The following is a 25,383-nucleotide window of genomic DNA, read 5'->3' as shown; positions in this document are numbered from 1 at the left end:
TATATTATTTTTATAAACAAAATTTTAAAAATGGGAGATTTTTCTTTCGACACCCCATCATACCCCCCTCCCTCCCCCCCCCGCCTCTTACATTTTCTATTTCATATATTTCATTTACTTTTATAAAAGTGGGAAATTTGTTCTTACCCCACACACCCCTCCCTCCCCCCCCCCCCACCCCCGAATTGTTTGTTTCATATATATATATATATATTCTGTTTAAAATAAAAAAATTCCCTGCCCCCAACCACACCACCCCACACCCCGCCCTATCCCCCCCCCCCCCCCCCCCAAACCACCAAATTTTTTCTTACCTCCCACCCCCAACCCCCCTGCCCCTGCCCCTGCCCCCAAACCACCCCGCCTCCCCTCCCCCAACCAAATTTTTTGTTTCATGTATTTTACTTTTAATTATTTTTATAAAAGAAGAGACTTTACCCGCATTACTCCCAATTATCACTGATGATCTTGATAGCTTGCGTCATGAAAATGGTGAAGTGGAAGTACATGTAAGAAATATGCTTTTAAATGATTTTCTGTTGCTGGGATGAAATTTTTTATTTTATGCCTCACACATTTGGCTCTACTACATGTGCGATCTTTTTTTGTCTCACAGCATCGTGGAGCTAAAAGTGTGAGATTTGGGTCCATCAATTAGTGAGACAAAAAGAAGCATCACACAGTTAGTGTCAGTTGTGTGAGGCACAAAGTAACGTTGTAATAATGGGTTACTAGTAGATTTTATATGCTGGACCAGGTTTATAACATATCAGTAAACCTTTTTACCGGTTAACCGCCATTTAGGAGATGTTTTGTCCTTTCTTGTTTCCAGAATAACCAACTATCTTGTTTATCAAAGAGACAAAGTTTGCTAAATTTAGTATAAATGAGTTCTTGATTAGAATTTGAACACGGGACAAGAATAAAATAGTGAGCGAATAAAAGCAAGCAGTAGGCCCTTTTGGTATTTTGCTTGTACTAATACAAAATTTCGTCACCTTCTGATTTGGCTGTCTATATGATCATGTCAAACATGATTTTGTACATTTCCGTATCTAACCTTAATACCTTATGGATAGCTTATCATTTTTTCTGGGTAAAATGCTTCACTAAGTGAGTTGTTGTTTTCTCCATAGCTCCTTGCTTCTCAAATGTTGGACGGAGGTATGTGAAACTGCTTCATCTGTCATTGTAATAGGTGGTGAACTCGCGACAGGCCTTGCAGCTGCTCGGGCTCTTTATGACGAGTCATTTCAAGTATGCCCTGGAAATTTTGTATTTGTAGAAATATGACCATCTTATAATGTCTTACTTGCTATAATGGTGATGGTGGATATGTTTCATTAAAGTTAATATTTTCTTGCAGGTGATTGTGCTAGAATCACGAGATAGAATTGGAGGCCGAGTTCACACTGATTATTCTTTTGGTTTTCCTGTTGACTTGGGTGCATCATGGTAATGACTTGCTTGTTTATTACACGGTAAACATGTGCATTTTGCTTCCTATGGATATTAAAGTTTTAACTGGTTTAGGTTGCATGGCGTCTGCAATGAGAATCCTTTGGCACCTCTTATTGGAAAACTAGGATTGCCTCTCTATCGAACGAGTGGTGACAATTCAGTTTTGTACGACCATGATCTGGAAAGGTTTGTATACTAAGTTGTCCTTACGTTTCATGTGTCTACTTTCTGAAAATGCATCAGATTTATGCATAAAAACTTACATATCAAGTGTATATACTTCCACATGTCATTGTGTGGATTTATGGAGGCATTAGCAATTGCTAGTTCTCTGTAGTGACCTTTCAAAGCACGTAAGATAATAAACTAACATATCTGTTGATTCTCCAGTTATGGGCTTTTTGATATGGAGGGTAATCAAGTGCCCCAGGACTTAGTCTCAAAGGTTGGCGAGACTTTTGAGAGCATTTTGAAGGAGGTATGTTCTCTTCCCCCACCCCCACAACCCACCCACCTTCATTTATATGAATCATTTTGTTAAATGTCTAATTCTTCCTGTAAGGAAAGGATCCGTCGACATTTTCTGACTATGAGATGTCTCACTTTGGCTGCAGACTCGTAAAATTAGGCAAGAATTCAGTGAAGACATGTCTATCAGTCGTGCTATATCAATGGTTTTTGAAAGGAGACCCGATTTAAGGTACTACTTAATTCCGTTTTGTCGACATGTTGACCATCTCTCCCCAAATACTAAGACAAAATTCCTTATACAGGTTGAATGGCCTCGCTCATAAGGTTTTGCAATGGTACCTATGCAGAATGGAAGGCTGGTTTGCTGCAGATGCGGATAGCATATCACTCAATTGTTGGGACCAGGTTGGTTCCCTTGACTCTTTTTGACAGAGCGTACTTGTTGGAAGAATGTTTATCTTCTCATTGACCATTGTCTTCCAGAGACATTTGGACTGTTTCTAAGTCTCACCATAGTATACAACTAAAAAGACAGTTTATTCAGAAAGAGAATCTCTTTCATGTTGGGATGTTTAAGATGTCTGGCTTATGTCTATGGATAATATTGTTCCATACACATTTCACTTCTTTCAAGGATTTGAACTAATTTAAACAATGATATAATGTTTCCATATAACACTAACTTATCAACTACTTTAGTTTTTTCTTCTGTTGTTATTATCACAATAAGTCAAGTTACTTCATTAAGCTCTATTCCTAGGCTAATTTTGCCATATAAAATAGGGTAACAGAGTATCTATTGATTGCTTATTTAACATTTGAGTTCTACTTATAGCTGGTTTGAATATGTGAAGGGATTACATGATCCCCATCTAAGATGTCTGAAGCTCTGAAAATGTCCCTTGTATAAAAAATATGTGATTGTAATTATTGCTGTCCTATTAGTCAAGTTTGACAAGAAAACATCAAATAGCATAAGTATAGTTTATTGTTCTTGAAAAATGTTTTTCGAAGTTTTTCTTTGCCTTACGGATTCATGATTGTGAAATACAGGAAGAATTGCTACCTGGTGGGCATGGTCTTATGGTCCGGGGATATAAACCTGTCATCAATACACTAGCAAAAGGGCTTGACATTCGCTTAAATCACAGGTAAAGAATACCTCCCTGAGACCCCCGACCCAAAGATTTCCTAGCAGTTCTAGTGACTCATTTGTTCTTGGAATCATTCCTCAGGGTTACAGAAGTTTCTAGACGTTATAATGGTGTGAAGGTAACAGTTGAGGATGGGAGTACTTTTGTAGCTGATGCTGCCATTATTGCTATTCCTCTTGGTGTTCTAAAATCAAATTGCATCAAGTTTGAACCAAGATTACCTGAATGGAAAGAGGCTGCCATTAAAGAACTTGGTGTAGGAATTGAGAACAAGATTATTTTGCACTTTCAAGACGTGTTCTGGCCAAATGTTGAGTTCTTGGGAGTAGTTGCAGAAAGCTCATATGAGTGCAGTTACTTTCTTAATCTTCACAAGGCTACTGGCCATAATGTCCTTGTTTATATGCCTGCTAGGCAACTGGCCCATGACACTGGGAAACTGTCTGATGAGGCTGCTGCTGATTTTGCATTTACACAACTTAAGAGGATTCTTCCCAATGCGACTGCTCCTGTAATTCTGCACTTCCTTTCTTGCTCCCATGTCTTTTGGGTTTTACTTTTTCAAGTTGCTCTGGAAATTCACTTCTCTGTTTTGTCTGCTTAGCATCATTCTGTGAATTAACTCTTTGTCATGCATGTTGATTTTTGGTTTTTAAAGTTTGGTTAATAAAATATTTAAAAACATTTTCTCTAGGAAAACAAGTTCTTAAAAATGAGGAAAATGACATCCCTAATAGAAGTAGTTCTACAAGTGGCATTCCAAGTTCACTGCCTCCTCCCCACCCACCCAACGCACCCCCCCAACCCCCACCCCTTGACCATTCTACCCCCCGCCACTCCCAAACCCTCAGTCACCACCCCATCTCAACCCCATAGTGTTTTGCTACATAACAGATAAATTCCCTTAGAATATTTTTTTTTTTTTTTGCTTACTTACCAAACACCAGAAAATAAGTAAGAAATCCACTTGTTTTCCAAGAAACATTTTCCTTCATACCAAACACACCCTTCCTTTACTTTAATCATTCTCCGAACTTTAAAGTGCAAGAAGCCTGACTAATTAGCTGAAGAGTTCTTTACATGATCTTTCTGTGTGTCTGAAGTATTTCTTTAGCTCATTAGTTTTCTCAAACATGATGTTTTTTAATCAAATTGCATAATTTTTTTGAGATTCTGTCGTAAACCAATATCTAAACAAAGATCAGTACAATTAATCTATCTTAGCCATGGTTGTGATTTGTCCCAACTTTCATGTTACTTGTGGTCATAATTGGACCAAAGAAAAGCATTTGACTGGTTTGAATGATAACTCAATTCACTCGTTAAGGTTAAAACGAGAAACGCTATATGAACACTAATTTAATTACAATATTATGATGAAAGTAATATGAGGCTGTGGAGGACTCAGAGTAGGATAAAAGGCTAGGTGGCTTATCCTTTCACCATAGGAGTTGCAGTTTTGCTCATTTGTGTATTGCCATTTGATTTCCGCATTTTATTTACTCGCTTATATTTGTTGGGCCGTGTACTTTGTTTATCTTATTTATCTATAGTAGTTAATGCTCCTTTCTTTACGGTTCTTTCATGACTTTCTCGCTTTTTGTTATTCCTTGTTTTCATATGTTTTCGGTATCTTTTGGCCCTATCCGACCTTTTGTCTTGTTTTCCTTGTTTTCCTCTTTTCCTCTCTTGAGGCGGCGTCTTTCGGAAAAATGCCTACCTTTCAAGGTGGGGTTTAGGTTCACGTAACTAGTAAAAATCGTAACTAAATGCAGCTATCACACTAAATGCAGCTATCACATGTTAGCGTTCTACACGCATAGATATATGATACAGGCAAATCCAAGATTTGAAACAACAAGTGCAAGTCAAGTGTTATGTTATAGGTGAATCCAGGATTTGAAACGAGTGCATCATTGATATTTATATAAAAGTCAAACAATCTTTATAACGTTTTATGAATTTAAGTTCTATCACTAACAGTTAAAATATCACACCCCCTTAAGATGCGACCTTTCTCTAGACCCTGAATGAATGCAGGCTGCCCCTTATTTTTACTGATGTGTAAATTTATATTACACAATCAGATCACTTATAGGGTAATTATAAGTAAATCCATACAATAAGTATTAATTGGTGAACTGGTAAAAATCGTAACTAACCTGCATCTTATCACATGTTAGACTACTACACAGGTAGTTTAATTTTATTTTATTTTTTACACTATATATAACTTAAATTCATACCATGACACCATAAGCAAGGCCTTGAATTCCCACACTAGCAATGGAAGCACCAGCTAACTCCAATGAACCTAAATGTCCAACAAACGTAAGTGTAACAAAGCCAAGCATGTAGTTAAATATCAACACTACAATAACAGCCCCTGACAGAAGCCAAAGTAGTCTTGATTCCCATGTAAACAACTTGAGATACCCTTGAAAGTCACATTCTTGTGTTCCAAGAACTCTTCGATTTAGTCCGATGACATGTCTGATAAATTAGGTGTTGAATGAAGTATACTAGGAGCAATGGATGTTGGTCCTCCATTGTTCCTGTTCTCACTGTCTTTCTTTCAACAATGCAACCTTATATGCATTGAAAGGAACAGTATGTGAGTAGATGTAAATATATATGTACAAGATTCACTGAGGTGAACAGAACAGGTGCAACTACCAGTCCTGGTTTAGGCTAATGTATAGACTAGTATTTCACCTTTTATCTTGCTTTTTTCCTTCTTTTCTACTATGAAAAAAGGAAGATGTAGAAAAAAGGTAGATAGAACTAAGTGTATACGTATATTTATAGAGTCAGTTGGAAGCTTAGGTATGGATCGTATATTTATAGAGTCAGTTGGAAGCTTAGGTATGGATAATCTTGATTACCATGAGTGGTGAAAAAGTTAGGTAGCAGAAGGAATTGCTTTGGAACAGATTCACCATTCTACCTTTATGGGTTTGGGAATTCTGAAACAACAATTTCAAGTGCTAATAAATGGATTTGAAATTTAATATTTGTACTTATTTAGTGAATTTTTTAACACGATATAAGCCCTTAAAATTGAGTTCGGCCAAACACGTAAGCTTACACTGATTTGCCCAAGCCTTGTTACTAACTAAAGTTCTTTCAAGTGTTTAGTCATTTAGCAAACGGTCAGCTTTGATTAAAGGGCAACCATTTACATGAATCTATGGTTCTGAAAAAATCTCCAAAGATGGCCCTAGCTTGTTACTCTTCACCGAAAAATTGTTCATTTTATATGACATTTTTATCAGAATCTCAATCGAATGATACATTTTTATTTTTGAAAATTCATTAATTTTAAGCATTCGTTTTACCCTTTAATAACATTATTTTTGTAGCCATATGAAGATGTCATGACATGTAAGACCAAAACATAAGTATTATGATACTTTTGACATGTGCAAAAACCACTTTTTTATTATTATTCAAATTCAGCTGGTACAATCAAATTACCATATAAATGAAACAGAGGGATAATTCTTTCTACCATGTAGTTTATCTCTTATAATTTTGACAACTAGAAGAATTTCCTTGATAAATAAAGTACAAACATACGGTAATATTATAAATGATCCATAGCAAATACTCATAGCGTTATCCTGTGCTTCAGACATGCTTTGATTGGTTGCCTCTTCATATGCCTAGTTAATCATGCCATTATTAACATGAACAACAACACATTGTTGTTCATGTTAATATTATGATTAACTAACATATGAATCCATACCATTAACATGAAAGAAAAAAAAGATTCTTCAATATTAACAAGGAATAAGCTAGACTATTTTCCTGCTAGTTCCAATCTTTTTGTCTTAACGTAGACAAAGTTATGGCAAAACGAACAGGACTAAAAAAATGATATACTTAATTTCAACCATATATTATTAAAAAAAAAAGGCCTTAAAAAAATATGTGAACTTTTGACGAGGACCATACTTGGTGCCCAAGTACCACCAACTCCATGTTCCCTCGTATGCGCTTACAAATTTTTTTAAAGGGCCCTTCTTGTTCTCCAAGTAAAACTACCTCTATGGTCACTATAATATGCTAAATGATAGTGAATCAATTTCCAAATCACCTTTCTTTCTCCTCCTCCTCTAATCAAAATTTGTATTTCTCAGTCTTCTATTACCTTTTTTGGGCATGTTAGCATAATTAAGTGAAATATTTTATTGCTCTCCTTATCGAAAAGGTTAATTTGATAGGAAACTTCAGTTGAAGATACAATTCTTAAAATTCAAATTCGGAACCTCTAGCCCAGGGTAAAGATTCCAAACCATTCCTATAGTACACCTATCTTATTTGATTTCAACCATTCTACCAACTAATTAGTTGTACCTCCAACAAAACAGATGGCTGCCCCAATACACAACAAAATCATGCTTCTTTCAAAAAGACTACCAATAAACAGAGTGAACTAAAAGCCTTTGATGACACAAAAGCTGGAGTCAAAGGTCTTATTGATGCTGGAATTACAAAGTACCTCAAATATTCATCCATCCAGAAGCCTTAGAAAAAAAAACCTCAATAAATCCAATAAAACACATTTCCTTTCCCCATTAATAGACCTCCACAACATCAACAAAAAAAATCCAATCAACCACAAAGAAAATAGTCAAACAAATTCAAGAAGCATCAGAGACATGGGGTTTCTTCAAGTGATCAATCATGGTGTTCCAGTGTCAGTACTCGACGAAAATGTTGCATGGGGCACGACGTTTTTCACGAGAAGGTGTCGATATCAAGAAGCCATACCACAGTCGAGATGTTGCGGAGAAGGTGATGTACAATTGCAATTTTGATCTGTTTAGTCATAAAGCTCTTGCAGCAAATTGGAGAGACTCACTTTATTCTGTTATGGCTCCTAATCCTGCTATGTGCCTGAGGAATTACCTGAGACTTACGGGTATTTTTTAATGAGTTCAACTTCTATATACTTACAATATAAGCGATTTTTTACACTGTGCATAATCTAAAAAGAGAATTACATGTGACCGACCATTATAAGTGAGGTTAATAACTTGAAAATTAAGGTGAGCCTTTATTCACGTATTCACGAAAGACACCAACAGAATCTTTTTCTCACAAATGTCACAATCAGATATAAGCTTAATAATATATCCTTTTTTTAAAGCTAGCTTAAATGCACTTTACTGACACATTTTCTCACAGCTATTTTCTTCATAATATATCTTCTTTCTTTTTTTTTTTGAAAATTATACAATGTATTTCACTTTATGTGAGACTTTTTTATTTTTCTCGGACAATTTTCACTATCAAGCTGACTTTTCAATCATTACTTCATGTTTTTCGTTAATAAACATTAAAATAATATACAAATTAGTCATATAACAAGGAGCAGCATGATACATTACTACAAAAATGATGCTTTCTCTTATGTATTGATAAGTCGAACGCTTCGCTCTTGTCTATAATAAATGTTCAGTTGAATCATCTATTCATAGTTGTTCGCTTTAACCATGTGCACCAGTTAGTGTATTGATTTTTGGCTATTAGATAAAATTGCAACAGCATGTGAGGGCATATAACAAATCTGATATGATAACTATATAATAGAATGTAACATGTTACAACTGCTTGTGTCATATTCCTATTAGTGTATATAACTTAAGTCCCTTTAATTTATCAAACTTTTGCATTCTTGTAGGGAAATTACAATTGAATACTCAGATCATGTGATGAAATTGGGATACACATTGCTTGAATTATTATCAGAGGCTCTTGGTCTCAAACCTAACCATCTCAAAGAAATGGGCTGTGCTGAGGGACTAGGCATTTTGTGCAATTACTACCCTTCGTGCCCACAACCAGAACTTGCAATTGGCACAAGTAGACATGCTGATAATGATTTTTCACAGTGCTCTTGCAAAGATGATATTGGTGGACTTCAAGTTTTTCATGAGAATCAATGGCTTGATGTTCCTCCTACTCATGGAGCTTTAGTTATCAACATTGGAGACATTCTTCAGGCAAGTCTTTTTTATTCTTTACTTCATAACCTTATTGATCTGGCATAGGACAAGTTGAGTGTTCGTAGAATCGGAATCTTGGAGCGATGATAAAATTATTCGGTATGACTTGGCCGATTTCCCCTCTTTGGCAATCGGTTTCGCTACAGATAGGCGGGAGAACGCCTTAGGCAAAGGGTGGTCGGTAACACACCACTGCCGAAAAATTACACGGCGTACATATGTTAAATATTAGTTATTATGAGTATATATACAATTTTGCATGCATGTATAGAGTGAGAAGAAAATTTACTTTTATCCTTCGCCAAATTTACAGCTCATACCAGCTACAGACACCCGGCTCTAGCTAATTGTCCACCATAGATCGCGGGCATGGAATTGTAAATCGAGGCATTGATGTGTGTGGATAGGGCACTTAGATCCTATGTTGCTCATACTTTTAAAAATGTTATTAGGTATGTGTCGGATATAGGAGTAACAGTGCATTTTTAGGGATCGCCTGAATGGTCAACGATTTTGAGTGTCAGATCAACGTGGCTTATATTACACCCTTTGGGCACAGTAGACCAAAACTTTTAGTTTATAAATTTTGGTCTAATCATTTTATACATGGTTTGCGTAGATTATTTATACGTATTAAATAGTAATTTTATTAACAAAAATACGAGTTTTGAACTTCGGTTAATGAGTTAAATCCTTGGATTTAAGAAGTCATGATCATACTGTACATGATGAATATGAATGCCACATGCACATACATCCGGCTGCCCTTTGTTTCATGGGTTTTTATTTGATTTTCAATTTATTACGTCATTATTATAATACTAATTTAATTTTCTTAAACGGAAAAATAACTCAGTGATGCTTATAAATCATCACATATAAAATAAAGAAGACAGAGACAAAATCCCAGAAACACAAGTATGCTGCCGCTGTCTTGTGATATATATTCGTGTATGCACCACCCACTGAAAAATCATTTTTGACTCACTTAGGGGTCGTTTGGTAGGAAAATAGGATGGGTACAGATTATTAATCACGATGGGATTGGAATTAATCTTATGTTTGGTTGGTGGGATAACTTTTTAATATCTGTCGATCCCAAGTGTAGATGGGATAAAAAGTGGGATAAGATGGGATTAGTAATCCCGGAGTTTTATCTGCACGTCCCGTTTCGTGGGATAACAAGCATCACTCTGCTGAAATAAATAAGCCCAAAACATATAAACATGAGGTGCCCATGATAGGATTGGAAAATGGGTTTTGTTTTATTTTTTAAAAGTGGTGTCACGTGGGTTATGTAAGGTGAATTATTGGCCTAGCCATACTTATGTAACAAATTTATACAAGTGACAACCTGCTTGTATTTTTTGAGATTTAATTTAGCATTATTTTTAACGTTTATAAATGTTTTGTGACATATATAATTTTAGTTGAGTTATTTCTCCATTGCAATTTGATGCAATAAACTAAAAAGTTAGAATGATCATCGATAAATTCATAGAATTAATATAAATCTCCTTTAATGAGTTTTAACAAGAAACCTCAACTTGAAGTCTTATTAGATTTTTTTATTTTTCAGCTTATATCAAATGATGAGTACAAAAGCATAGAGCACAGGTATTGGCAAATAAAATTGGTCCAAGAATATCTAATGTAAGCTTCTTCAGCACAGGGCCATTCACATCTTCAAGGATTTATGGACCAATTGGGAAGTTATTATCAAAAGACAATCCTCCAAAGTATAGAGCAACTACAGTGAAGGACTTCTTTGAATACTCCAACAAAAAAGGACCTGATGGCAATTCTAGTTGTCACTACAAAATAATCTGAACTTAGATCTGGAGTTGAAATAAGTAGGGATTTAGTAGGCTGAGTTGATTGGGCTACATGACTCGCGCTTGTTGGTGAGGTTGAATCATGTTATCAATCTCGCTTTCACATACCCATTATTAATCCAATGGGATTTCGTAAGCTCGATTTAATTAGCTATGTAATCCCCGTATTTTAATGCGCGCGATGTAAGTGTTGATTTGACAACGCACCACGCATGACAATTTCGGGAATCTATGACACGTAAAGGCTTGATTTAATATACGTTGCCGCAATATTTGACCATTTTTAATGTATTGCGCACCATTTTAATGTGCACTATAAGTATTGATTTGACAACACACCACGCATGACGATTTCTGTGAATCTATTTAACTTGAAGGCTTGACGAGTGAAAAACTCATCAATTTCATAAGTCTAAGTCTTACAAGTCATAAAAAAAAAATCAAACTTCACCGAAAAAATGTCTCAAAAATGTGGCAATCGGTTAAAGTTTCACTATTTTGGGATGGAGATATCGTCGAGGACATTACTCCATTCGTTATAGTATCAAACCAAAAGCCCATGTTAAATTTCCAACAACTTTAAATTATGAAACACTAGTCAGTTACATGCACGAAAGAATGAAAACTACACCCACTGAGTTTGGAATCTCAATAACTGGCAGATATCCACAAACAATATCAAACGGTGTAGTGCGTTATGGCATGCACAATATCAACGATGATGAATCTTTGAGTGATTATTTTGGGATCGCCTAAGAATATCGTGATTTAGTATTCATTAATGTTCTTGAGATGTATGTTAAAAAGATACCTCGAAGAAACCTCAAGTCCAAAATTTATTCACGGTAACACATACGGGGACTTTAGTTCTTATGGAGACATTTTGAGTGGTCAAATGCATTTGGAAAATCTAAGCCAAAGAATTTAATCAAGCTTACAATGAAAATTGGTAAATATGGATTTTTTATATTATTATTATGTGTAGTAGCATGTGTTTGTTGTATGAATCGGTAAGTAAATCTTTATAGGAACTATTTCAAATCTTTATCCTCTCGGTTAGGTGGAGAACTATTCTCAAAACTCACCTGCTGGTACCAAATATGGATGTTGGTCCAAAATTTATTGTTTTAAGGACATGAGGGAGTTTAAGGTTGATATCCGTCAACCTCAAAGATATAGAGGCTAGTTTATAGACAACGGTATCAAAAAGGTCGTGAGTGGTTGCTTCGGGGAATTGTTAACCTCAAAGATATGGAGGCTAGTTTATAGACAACGATGGGAGCCGGTTGCTTCGGGGGTATATGGCTATCACAAAATTCTCAAAGACACACTTGTGATATGGAAGAAAATCGAGCAAATCATTATAATTTAGATACAAACATGATTGCTCAAGTGTTACTTAAAGACATTGCCGAAACGCCAAGGTAACTTATCCTACCTAAAGCATTATATGTCTTATATCAATTGAAAGATCATTACTAAATGTTGTTTGTTTAAACTTGTGCGGTGTTCCCATTAAAGATTGTATTCTAAACGTTCAAACCGTATATAGTAAAACTATAAGCAACGTAAAAGGGATTTCTCGGCGTAGACGGCGCTTTTGAGATGGTTTTTGGAAATTGGCATACCTCTTTTCAATCGCCGCTAAGGTATATAGGCGGCTACAACATTTTAATCATGGTCTTGTTGTAGTGGCGACTTATAGAGGTAAAATCTTCACTTCGTATTTTGGACATTCAAACCATACATTGATGGTTTTGCTCACATGACCGATGATATCCATACGATGTAATCTACGTATATGGTGCCTACGACATCAAGCTCCTAATTGCAATAGAATGGATGCCAATGGGTCGAATATTTCCCTCTTGCTTTCGCAATTGCCGCTAACGAGAGCAACGACACATGGGGATCTTTTGACCCATTTGAAAACTCATGTTATTAAGGATCGTATCGGCATATGCGTGCTGTACGATCGTCATAAAGGCATATTGCACAATATGGATAATTTACAGTGGCGTTTACCATCGCCAAAGGCAACAAGGCAAATTTGCAATCAACGTTTCACAATGGCACTCTAAACAAATGATGTGGGGGGCAGCGATGAAAGCATCAATAACGAAAATGGGCTACAAAAACGGATCTCGATCGTGGCGGTGAGTGAACCCGCATACGTTTGGTTGATGAAGCTCGATGGTGAAAAATGGACGCTTAAATGCGACGGAGGAAAAATATGGGCATGCTCACAACAAACAAATGCTCGAGTCTTTCAATGGCTTGCTGAAATCGCTCGAGGACTACCTGTCACCGCAATGGTGAGAATGACTTTCAAGCAGGTGGTGGAGCGATTTAATTGTTGGGGACAAGGCGAGGTGCGAGCGATATTAGCCGACGGCGGGGTACATGGATGCCAAAGCCCTTCAAAACTATGGAGCATTATAGAAAAAAATGTGAGCGTCACCGAATGACCGAGTATGACCCAATTCAACATGTGTATGAAGTTAGGACGGGTTATTACAACGGTAGTGGTGAAAACGTCATACTATTTATGAGGACAAGAACATGCACTTGTGGTAAGTGGCAAACGTACCACGCCGTGTTCTCATGTTGTCAAGTGCTTCGAGAGAATGAGAAAAACGGTAACAAATTATGTGGCGGGAATACAAGGTCCACGGTTACCTTAGAGCATATTCCGGCCAATTCCACCCACTTGTGTAATGAAGCTTATTGGCCAGCAAGCCGTTTTCGATGGTTGCTTAACAAAGATTACATTAGAAAATTTGCATTAACTCACGGAGTCGTAGACCAATCAAATGGATGTTAGTGAAAGAACTTACTCTCGCAAGTGCTCTATATGTAAGCAATATGGCCATGACAAGCGTTCGTGGGACAACAAGGCCGTGGGTAAGACAAGCACGTCTCGAAGTAATAGAGCCTCTAGAACTTGAAGATTGTATTGTTATTGTAATTTATTATTGTATTGCTTTGAATTAGTATTGTAATTAAATGGAATGAATTATTTTTTAATTAGTATAAACCTCTCGTATTGGATGAATTATTATTAAATCAAATATTTAAATTTGTACATTCAAATATAATAAAACACTTAAATCAAAACCCTATAAATATTACAAGTTTCAAAACTTGCTTCGGGACACTTTAGAACCCCTAAAACGACGATCCAAACGTTTAGGTGGACTTGATGTGATGAGCCGACATTATTGTACGCAAAAAAAGATATTAAGTTTTATATAAAATATTGATATTTTGGGATTTTGAAACATGACTAATCTTTGCCCAAAGTATGGAAAAAAACGTGATTGGAAAGGTAACGCAAAAAAAAAAAAAAAAAAAAGTTGACACCATTCACGCACAAAATTCGTGCGTGAAAGGCTCAAACTGTATTTTTGCTTTTTTGTCCTTTCACGCACCTAATTTCGAGCGTGAATACTACTAATGTAATTTTTTTTTTCAGCAAATTTGCTCAACTTTTTATTTTTCGCTGTTCTTAAGTTTCTCGCGGATTCGCACTGCACTCAGTTGACATGCCAGTTTGCTTACACCGGGTTATTTTCAAAATTCTGTAATTTCAGTGCTTTAAAAATATTGTACCATATTGCTGTATGAATGTATTTTTTCATTGTTTTACAATAAAACCGAACCACTTCAATTTAATTACTTCTATACCAGCCGAAAAGTTATAGTACTGTGGTCCCCACCTGTTTTCTCATTTCAGACCTGCAAAGGGTACGAGTTTTCCTGCACCTGCCCAATACATTCTATGACTCGCATCTGCATTGTTACTTGGGTTTTTCATTACCTTGTGGGTCCCACCGATAGCTATTTCATACGCACATTTAGTTGTTCAGCTAAAATCTCAATTAGATTATTCTATCAATATTCTTGCAATATACTCTGTTCTTTTATTTAATTGAAAGTTGAAAAAACAAAACTAATAAAATCATTATATGTAACAGTGAGTTTCGTTATTGTTTTTCATTCTACAATATAGTATTTTGAAGGGAAAAAAAGATTTCAAAAATCTGCTATTACTCAAAACACACGTTTTTTCTAGGTGTTAGTGTTTTCTTATAGAAGTTAGTATTTTCTTAAGAAGCGTGAAAAAAGCTATGTGAACACTTATTTTCAACCGGAGGGAGTAAAATATGCCACAACAAGTGACTAGCTTTTGAATCTTGTGATATTAAATATGTTATAATAGTTGTTTGGCAATAAAAACTTGTTATCAAGAATAAACCTAAAAGCTAAGTTAAATTACTTCTAAATTTGCAAGAGATAATTTTCTCAAACAAACAACAAAAAAAAATTTGGACCAAATAAACTGAAACAAGATTTTAGCCATCAAGTAAACATCAAATTGTTATCGAGATTTTAGCTATCAATTAACATAAATTTATGGTACTCCCCTAGCAACAATTTTTATGTTTACCTATAAAGTTTTTGCAGGTTAAGCGAACGAATCAATAAAGACTACATCATAGTCGCATAGTAGAACGTACAAAGACATTATGCACGGGCAAGATCCCACTAGTAAGAGTCTAGGAAGCAGCTGTCCGTCGACATGCTTGCTTCCCAGCCAAGGGCATTTTTGGTATTCTATGGTTTTCTGTGCTTTAATAACATTGTACCTAACTGCTTTATACATGTACCTTCCCATTATTTGGACCAAAAACCAGTGGACTTTACTTTATTTTCTTCAGCCGCAAAGATGTACAGATTGTGGTACCCGACTTCCTGAAAGTTTCACTTTGCCTTCTTTTGTACTTATTCACAATAAAAGGCACTTGTACATTTTTGTAAATTCAAGAAATACTTGAGCCTTTTTCAATGCTCAAAAGGGCATTACAACTCCTGATGTCACATGAAAAGTGACAGTGCCCTCACAAATTCTCAACTATCAGGCCTCTTAAACGTGAATTTCACATCATATCAAACGAGCTCGTTATTGTAAAATAAATTTGATCTTAATTTCTTTAATTAAAATTGTTGTGACTTTACGATATTCATTTGTAAAATCATACAAAAATAATAGTGAAGTCCTTTTTCGGGCTAACAGAAGCTCACTTTTGTATATCAAAATTGATCTTTCATTTCCGTCTGCGTATCAAAATTGATTTAATTTTATGTGCTGATTTGATGTCTTATTACTTGTAACTGGTACATTTGGTTTCTTATTATTTGGTGTTGCATATATTCAATTTTGGATCTGTATAATAACTCAGATGGGATTGCCGCATAACGAAAATATAGAGAAAAAATGGGAAATAGTATATAGTTAATATTGCAATGTTTGATATTTTTAAAAGAAACTAACGCAACATAAGTATTACACTATCATAATACTAAATAAAGATTATCTTATATTATCAATCCAATTTTTTTTTTTTTTTTAAAAAAAAAACGTTTATCATCAATTTTAACATTTTCACCATTTGGGCTCATGCACTGCACAGGGTTTTGTACCTAGTATACCCTATATACTTTCAAAGATAAATTTTAAATCTTTTTTTGAAAAAATCAAAAGACATTAACTTCTCAAAAGATACTAGTCCCGTTATAGATAAAATAAAATAAAATAAAAAGCAGCCAGGACGAGTCATGCACTAAGCTTACTGTATGTGCGCGGTTCGGAAGAGACCATCACGAGGTCTATTGTACGCAGCCTTACCTTGCATTTCTGCAACAGAATGTTTCCATAGGTCGAACCCGTGATACTCCTGGTCAATTGTCAGCAACTTTACCAGTTACGCCAAGGCTACCCTTCAGATATAACTATGCCCAAAAAAGACAAATATATACATGTCTATATATTTCTCATTTGAACTTCATGCATCAACCATCAATATATCACCATCTTCATCGCGCATTTCCTCCATATCCCTTTCATTAAGCTTATCATCATCATCATCCTCAGAAACTTCCCTTGAGGAAGACACGAATTTTAACGTTTGAGCCGGTGGTGTTGGTGTTGATACAAAAACAACACTATTATCTAGAAATTCTTCATAATCAAGTTCACTTAATTCACTAATCAATCTAGTTGAAGTAAAAAATTCTTTTGAAACCTTTTCGAATTCGTCTATGTCTTCTTTGGGCAATTCATGTCGGCCCAGACCCCATTTTCTTCTACGCGAACGCAAGTCCCTACTGGAGAACGCGGCCCATCGGGGTCCCCACTTCTCGCAAACGCGAAGAAGGAATTTAGAAAATGCTGAACCATAAAATCTGGTTGTTTGCTCGCTTAACTCCGAAAACATGATACTCATCCGGAACCTCCCGGATACAAACCAAATGTGCATCTTAGCTAAAAAGCACGCTACGAACTCGCTCGCGCACTCGAAATAGCCGAAAAAGGTCATATTGACCCGGTCAACTCCAAAAGCCTTAAATTTAGTTTTCCAACCAAATGACCAGAATACCCCCGAGTCCTTCGGGAGCCAAACTAGCTACTCAACTAAGTCATAACCAATATTCCGAATATAATGGAATCGACGAAAATCCCAAAAAGACTCATTTACTTCCGATGTTGGCTTTTTGTCAACCCACCACTTATGAAATTTCAACGTTTCCATTTTCTCCCCCCCCCCCCCCCCAACAAAACACATCTGATTGCCTAGGGAATCGCGCCACCCACCCCCACAATTAAATAAATCATGATGAAGCTAGGGGAAGGGTTAAATAGGGATAAAACAATCAAAATAACCAAAAAGACCTATCGGGTCGTTACAGTTCGGGGAAGGGCCGACCACAAGGGTTTATTGTATGCAGCCTTAACTTGCATTTCTATAAGAGAATGTTTTCACGGGTCGAACCCGTGACACTCCTGGTCAATTGTCGGCAAGAATCGTACCAGTTACACCAAGGCTACCCTTCATATAGAACTATACCCAAAAAAGATAAATATACATGTTTGTATACTTCTCCTCTGAACTTCATGCATAAACCATCAAGATACCACCATCTTCATAGCGAATTTCCTCCATATACCTTTCATTACGCTTATTATTATTTTCATCATCCTCACCAACTTCCCTTGAAGAAGGCACGAATCGTACCGTTTGAGCCGGTGGTGGTGTTGATACAAAAATGACACTATTATCTAGAAAATTCTTCATAATCAAATTCACTTATTCACTAATCAATCTAGTTGAAGTCAAAAATTCTTCTGAAACCTTTTCGAATTCGTCTACGTCTTCTTTGGTCAATTCATGCCGGCAAAAAGGACAAGTATTCATCCTCTTAAGCCAAGGGACAATACAGTGATTATGAAAGTAATGGTTACAAGGCAATATACTTGCCTTATTAATCTCAAATTCCTCCATACAAATCGAACAGCTTTTTGACGATTCGTTAATCTTCACACCTAGTAATAAATCAATAAAGGAGTTAAGAATGGGAGAAGGAAATTGAGTTAAGTTAAACTCAAATGCAAGATCATCATAGTCAATCCAATCAATATCAAAATCAGACTCATAAAAAATAACAGAATTGGTGGTGGGACCACTTGGAGGGGTAAAATTGACATTATTAGAAGGTTGAAAAGGAGGAAGGGTAATAATGGGAGTGGCAATTGTATAATTAGGGAGTAGGTGACGATGGAAGCAACTGTAACGACCCGATCGGTCATTTTGAGGACTAATGCCCTTTTTTGTGTGTCGTCTATTCCAGAAGCTCTGTAATAATTACTTGCTTGCAAAATTTGAAGTCAAATGGATGTCATTTGATTCACTTTGAGAGAAGGTTTCACTTTGAAATTCCAAAGATTCAGCTTATTTGGATAAATTGTTTACTTTGGGAAAACATGCTCTGATTGGCGATCTAAAGATTCGGTTAGATTTGAAATATTATTTATGACCTGTAGAAATTGAAGGAGCTAATTTTAGAGTTCGGTTGGTTTTAGTATTTAATATGCCCATTTATGGTGAAAAGATGTCAAGGGAAGAAATAAGACCCAGATTAGAAATTTGTTGGTTCCAGCAGCTTCGTATTGATGTTTATGACTTGCGGGGAGGAGTGATGCAATTCCCGAGGCTTTCGGATGAGTTTTGGGTAAGGAATAGGATATTCTGCAAATCCTTAAGCTAAGAAATGAAGAGGTTTGACCAAAGTCAACACCGGCGGTTAAAGACTTTTTTCTGAAGTTTCATCGATTCCATTAGGTTCGGAATGTGATTTATGACTTATTTGAGTCGTTGTTTTGGTTCGACTTAGTTGAGTTGTTGGTTTGATTCCCGAGAGGTTCGGGTGTGATTTAGGTGGTGGGTTGAGAAACTAGCTTTTGAGATGATTTGGAGTTGACCACGGTCAAAATCGAGTCAAGACGGTCCTGTTTGGATGTTTTGAGAGTTCGAGCAGGTTCGTATTATGATTTTAGACTTGTCCACAAATTTTTGTTAGATTTCGATGAGTTTCGGATGTGTTTGGGTTGTATGGTATTTGTTTTTGTTTTCGATGTCATTTTGAGCAAAAAGGGTATAATAGAGCAAACAACCTTTGTTTTGTGTTTCGATTGAACCGATAGATCCATATCGTAATTTCGGAACTATAGCAAAAAGAATCGTCGCATTTCGTCGTCGTACGAGTGAGATATGAACTTTTTTCTAAATTTTGCTGTTGCTGATTTTCTGGTGAGAATTTTCTAAAAAATGACGATTTTGCCCCTATTTCGTCCATAAATTTCTAATTTCCTTTAAAACTTCAAGACATCACATCTCTCTCATTTTAAGGCCAAATTAGGTGATTCAAAAGGCTATTTTGGGTGAAATTTCACAAGGATCACGTTGGACTTGGTAGAAGTGAATTTTGTGATTATTTGGCATCTGATTCAGGTTGGGACAGTTGCTGCGTTCTAAACTTTGTTCCGAAATTTAGTCATTTTCTCTCACAAGTTTGAGAGCTTGGATTTGGGCGATTTCGATGTCTATGAATTCATCTCAAATAGTGGGTAAGTCCCTAACCTCCAGTTTTGTATTTCCCCATGAACCCTGAGGCTTATTTAAGTTTTAGTCTTGATTTTGGTTCAGAAAATTGGGGTTATGAACCCAAAAATTGAAAAATGGTACCCAAAAATTGAAAAATGGTAAATCATGGATTTGACAATCAAAATGATGCCTTTTTGAATGGGTTTTCTGGATTTAGACTAATTAAGCTATGGGTAAACCAATTTTGAAATAAAATTTTAGTTTTGCCCTTGCGGGCTCGGTGTTATCTTTATGGGTTCATTTTGGGGTTTTGAATTAACGTATAGCATTATGGGCATCATTGGACTCGTTTAAACTCATAGAGTACTGTTTTGATTATATTAGACTCGAATTTGTAATGAAATTACAGCTTTGAGCTATGGGCCTCATAATTATTTTTTTGGGTGACTTTTTGGGTCCGAAACTATAATATAACAATATGGGTATCTACGGATTCGTATTTTAATGTAGATTCTATATTTGATAGACCTTTATTGTTCAGAAACACTTTGGAAGGGAAAGGCTTCGGCTTGAGTGTTCGTGGCACTTCTTTAGCATTGAGGTAGGTTACAACTAATTTTTGTTAGATTCCGATTAGAGAATCGTATGTAGATGGTAGATGTTGATAGGGAAAGCATGATAGGTCTTCGGGCATGGTGGTGGTGATAAATCTACTTATTTGGTATGGAAGTTGTTATATGGGCTTTTCGCCATGTTTGCTAGTAGGATGTGATTACTGATTGATTTGCTTGTCCCTTGATATCTCACTTATCTCATGAAAAGGGAAGGACTATATATTAATGACATGAGTTATGTTCCTAAGATTCATGATATGCATTTATTGGTTCCATGGTTTTTCGATGTTGTTGAATTTGATTCCATGCATTGACATATCATACATCCACATACATGGTTGGTTACAATGAAAAGAATGATAGCCTGTGTGGCAAGTGGTAACAATGATAGCCTATGTGGTAAATGGTAACAGTGATAGCCTATGTGGCAAATGGTAACAACGATAGCCTGTGTGGCAAATGGTAACAGTGATAGCCTGCGTGGAAAATGTGATAACCTTGTGGCATTTGGTACATGGACTTTGCGGGTCCCCCACGGGTCATGACCTTGGGGCATTGCCCTTAGCATGTGTGTACGAGATTGGAGAGGTGGCCTGGAGGCATTACATAGCATTGCATTTCATTTGCATTGCACTTCATATCATTGCATAGCACATTATCTCATCGAACTCTTGGTTGGTGATTTACTTGAGTTGTTGCCTGCTTGTAAACCGCTTACTTAGAAACTTGACAGACTTGTGGATTAGAGACTTTCACCTAGGCTTATGACCTGAGATTATTGAGATTTATTGTGATTATTATTACTATGATCCTTTAGTTGAAGTATGATTTTGTGACTGTACTTGACTGCTTATCTGCTCTACTTGTTGACTTCTTCCTATTTATATGCGTTATCTAATAGTTGTCGACCTATGATGCCTATGAGTATTAGTGTTGTGCTCATACTACTCTTGCTGCACTCTTTGCGGATACAAGTTCTTGTTCGAGACCTCATCACCGATCCCGAACCGCAAACCTTGGATCTTTTCTTATGTATTCGTCTACTTCATCTTCTACAAATAGTATTTGTTTCAATACTTAGAGATTTGTAATTTTCGGTATTTAGATAATGTGTTCCATTTTAGAAGATAGTGTGGGTTTCATCATGTCCGGGCGAAATGGATCGTGACAGCAACGTGGACAATGGAAGCTGGGGAGCTTACGGTGGTTGTGGCGGTGGTGGTGGTGATAGGGAAGGTGTCGTTGCAGTTGTAGCAACAGTAAGAACGGAAGTTTGGGGTGGTGGTGGAGAGGGTGGTGGTTTCCTTCATCATCGACATAACAGTATGTTTGGTGTCCTTTGGTCGGTTTTCTCTCGGTGCTGCTAGTCTAACTTTTTTTATTTTTTCGTATTATTTTGAGTTTTAGTTATATACACTGACCGCTCAAAGGATATTTATGACATTTTCATATACAAACAAAATAAGAACTCGCAAAAATAAAGGTTTTTTACGGCATTTTCATATTTAATTAGTTATAGTAAGTTATTTATTTTTCATTTCGATTAGCAAACTATATACTGTAAGCAATATAAGAGTTCATGAAAATAAAGGGATGGACTTTAATGTAAAATTTATTCAGTTACTTCAAAGGAACATATTGATCTTTACGAGAGATATGTACTATACCAACTAAGTATTTTAAAAGTTAAGGTACAAGCTTAAATATAATTTCTGTTAAGTTTCTATTAAAAAAAAAAAAAACCAGAACCCCGGGGCGTATTTTATATAATCGAAAAATAAGAGGGTCCAAAAATAAATAAACAAAGAATGAAAAGGCAAAAGCATAAATAGGAAACTGCAATTTGTGAAACCCTAATTTTGCTGAAATGTCTAGAAACTTGTATATTCCCTCTTCCTTGGCCGATTCCACCGTGAGTGTTTTGGGAAATTGAATTTAGCCGCCGTCCGTCTGTGTTCCGATGTTGTGATCTTTGCTCATCCTCCTCCCTTTCAGATGCATATTTTTTGTATTGTCGTGGTGGTTCATCTTCTCAAGTGGAATCATTATCATGGCGATTTCCTTGCTGCTACTGAGTTGAAACTCCGCTGCTGTCGATCATTGCTCATCTTCGCCACTATCAGCTGAAGAGGTGTATATCTTGAATTCCTCACCACTATCGAACTTTTCTTTTTTGTGCTTCGTGAGATCTTGCTAAGGTGAAATTCCATCGTTTCTTCTATTTTCCTTCTTTGATTGTTGTCGTTTTTGAGTTGTGTTTCATTGCACCTTCAATATTTTGTGTGCTTGCACGTTGAGTATCAGATTTGAGCTCTTTTAGTGCTAGATCGTAGTTCTGGAGAGTTCTAGATCCTGATTCCTTGTTGTATATCCCTCGTGTTAATTTCTTTCCTTGATTTCTGTGGCTGCATGTGAATTTTTCTGTCATTTGTTAGATCGAATTCTCAGATATGGAATTTTTTATTTATCATTGTTTAGGATCCTTCTTTGCTTACTTTCCATTTTCATGAAATTCTGAAATCTTACCGGATTTTATCTAAATCCTTATTCACTTTTTGGGATATTTGAGGTGTTTGGCCAATTAGTAAAACTGCTTTTAAGTAGAAGTAGAAGCAGTTTTTCTATGATTGGGGAGAAGCAAAAGTAGAAGTAGAAGCAGAATTTTTTTCTTTCAAGACCAAAATATCCCTACCATAAATACATATTTACCGAGTATATCCCTCATTAATTCATTAATTTCTAATTAATAATTCTTTGTGTTGAATTTTAATTTGTGGGATGATTTTAAATTTTATTTTATTTTTTAGTATATTTAAATCGTCGTGTTGATATAATATCAATATTTAATATTTTTTTAATTTAGCTATGTATTATATTAATTGAAAAGTTTAATATATACTTTTAAATATTAATTAAATAAAAGTAAAAACTTAATTGATGTGTTTTATAATAGATATTTTAAAATAATTTCTCTTTGTAAAATAATCTTGATCATTGATACTTGTTTTTTTCGTAATTTGACACTCAAAAGCACTTTTTTAAGAAGATTAATGAAACACAATTTGCTTATTAAAAGCAGTCAAACGTACTTTTCAAATGAATTAGCCAAACACAAACTGTTTCTCACCAAAATATTTTTTTGAAAAGCACTTCTTAAAATAAGCAGTTTTAGCCGCTAGGACAAACAGGCTCTTACTGTACGTTATTTAATTTTCAATTCGATTAGCAAATCATGTACTATAAGCAACATAAGAATTAGGGCTGGGCATAAAATACCGAAAACCGAATTACCGAACCGAACCGGCTATTTCAATATTTCGGTATTCGGTATTCGGTAATTCGGTTCGGTATTCGGTACTGACATATAAAATTTAGAATTTCGGTTTCGGTATTCGGTATTTACAATTATACCGTTCGGTAATTCGGTAAATACACCGAATACCGAAATTAAATTACCAATACTGTACAGGAGTAAGGGGCTAAAGGGCAAAGGCCCATTGTAAAACATTTCAAGTCCGGAAATCCAATAGCCAATAGCCCAAATCCGAAAATCCAATAGCCAGATGGCCCAGATCCGTAAAAATCCCAAGACCCTAAGTCCCTAACACAAAGAACACTTCACCTTCAATCCTTCATCGTCGTCATCGATCAGTTCCTATTCATCCCTAAGTAACCGACATCGTCTCATCGTCGTCATCGATCACTTCACCTTCATCCCTAACCCCTTAACCGACATCGTTTCATCTCAGCCTCCAAAAACTGTATCATCTCAGCCTCCAAAAACCCCTTAACCCGACCCGAACACCCCTTTAAGAAGGCGCCGGCATTGTTTGCGTGAACGATAACGTTCGAAGTCGATTACCGGGTTTCGACGTGTTTAACGAGTCTAAACTTGACCAGCTCACATTAGGTTTTTCTCATTCTGGCCTCAAGGAGAAAACAATGGTGAGATTCACTAATTTAAGCTTCCGTATTGTATTTTTTTGATTTTGTTTTACACTTCCAATGTTTCGTTATTGTTGTTTTTGGGAGAGAAAGAAAAATGGATAGTATCCATAGCAAGTAGTATTTGGGAGAGAAAAAAAGAAAGATATTTGTTAAAGAAAATAAGTTATTCTCGTTAAGCCTTGCAATTTATGTCTTATAACATTTGTAATCTCTTTTTATGTTTAGATGGAAGATGAAACAAGTCGAATGTACCAATGTTAGTGCAAGCACACTCTTAATGAGTCTCTTGATTCAACACCGGGTAGTTGAACAACATCCAGATCGGTGAAGAGGAAAGCTATAGAACCAAGATCCGTCGTTTGGCCGCATTATGATAATCTCATAGAAGATGGAATTAATAAAGCAAAGTGCAAGTATTGTGGTAAAGTTCTCTTAGGCCGATGCAACGAAAAATGGAACAAGTGGGATCAATAAACATTTGAAAACTTGTTCTAAAACTAAAATAAGGTTAACACTTCCAATTCTAAGTACAAACAATCAAATTTAAACTTTCCATTAGAAGGGTGAAACGGCGATGGGGCAACTTGGACTTTGATCAAGAGGTATCTCTGAGGGCTTTAATGAGATGTTAATCCTTGATGAGCTTCGTTTTCATTTTGTTGAAAAGGAAGGTTTTAAGAAGTTTATGAAAAACCCAACCTTTATTCCGAGTTCCCTCCCGTAGAACAGCCGACTAGATTGTTATGTAGTTTTTTTGGTGAAGAAAGACAAAAGTTTATGAAGTATTTGAAAGAAACATCACCGAGAGTTTGTCTAACCACATAATGACTTCATACGCAGAATAAATTATGTGTTTGAGACACTTTATTGATAGGATTGGCTCTTGATAACAATTTTTAAAATTTCGGGGAATATCATGGGGAAAATGGCCCTGTATTTGT

At 35.9% G+C, this 25,383-nt stretch overlaps 2 pseudogenes; both read left to right on the top strand.

Annotated features, from left to right (window-relative positions):
* Positions 1 to 723: 723 nt before the first annotated feature.
* On the top strand, positions 724 to 3,726 carry LOC132034568 (polyamine oxidase 2-like; annotated as a pseudogene).
* A 1,891-nt stretch (positions 3,727 to 5,617) lies between these two features.
* On the top strand, positions 5,618 to 10,933 carry LOC132034566 (1-aminocyclopropane-1-carboxylate oxidase homolog; annotated as a pseudogene).
* Positions 10,934 to 25,383: the final 14,450 nt, after the last annotated feature.

The sequence above is a fragment of the Lycium ferocissimum genome, chromosome 10, assembly GCF_029784015.1.
Source record: "Lycium ferocissimum isolate CSIRO_LF1 chromosome 10, AGI_CSIRO_Lferr_CH_V1, whole genome shotgun sequence".
In the NCBI taxonomy this organism is placed as follows: domain Eukaryota; kingdom Viridiplantae; phylum Streptophyta; class Magnoliopsida; order Solanales; family Solanaceae; genus Lycium; species Lycium ferocissimum.
This window is presented reverse-complemented; position numbering and strand designations above follow the sequence as displayed.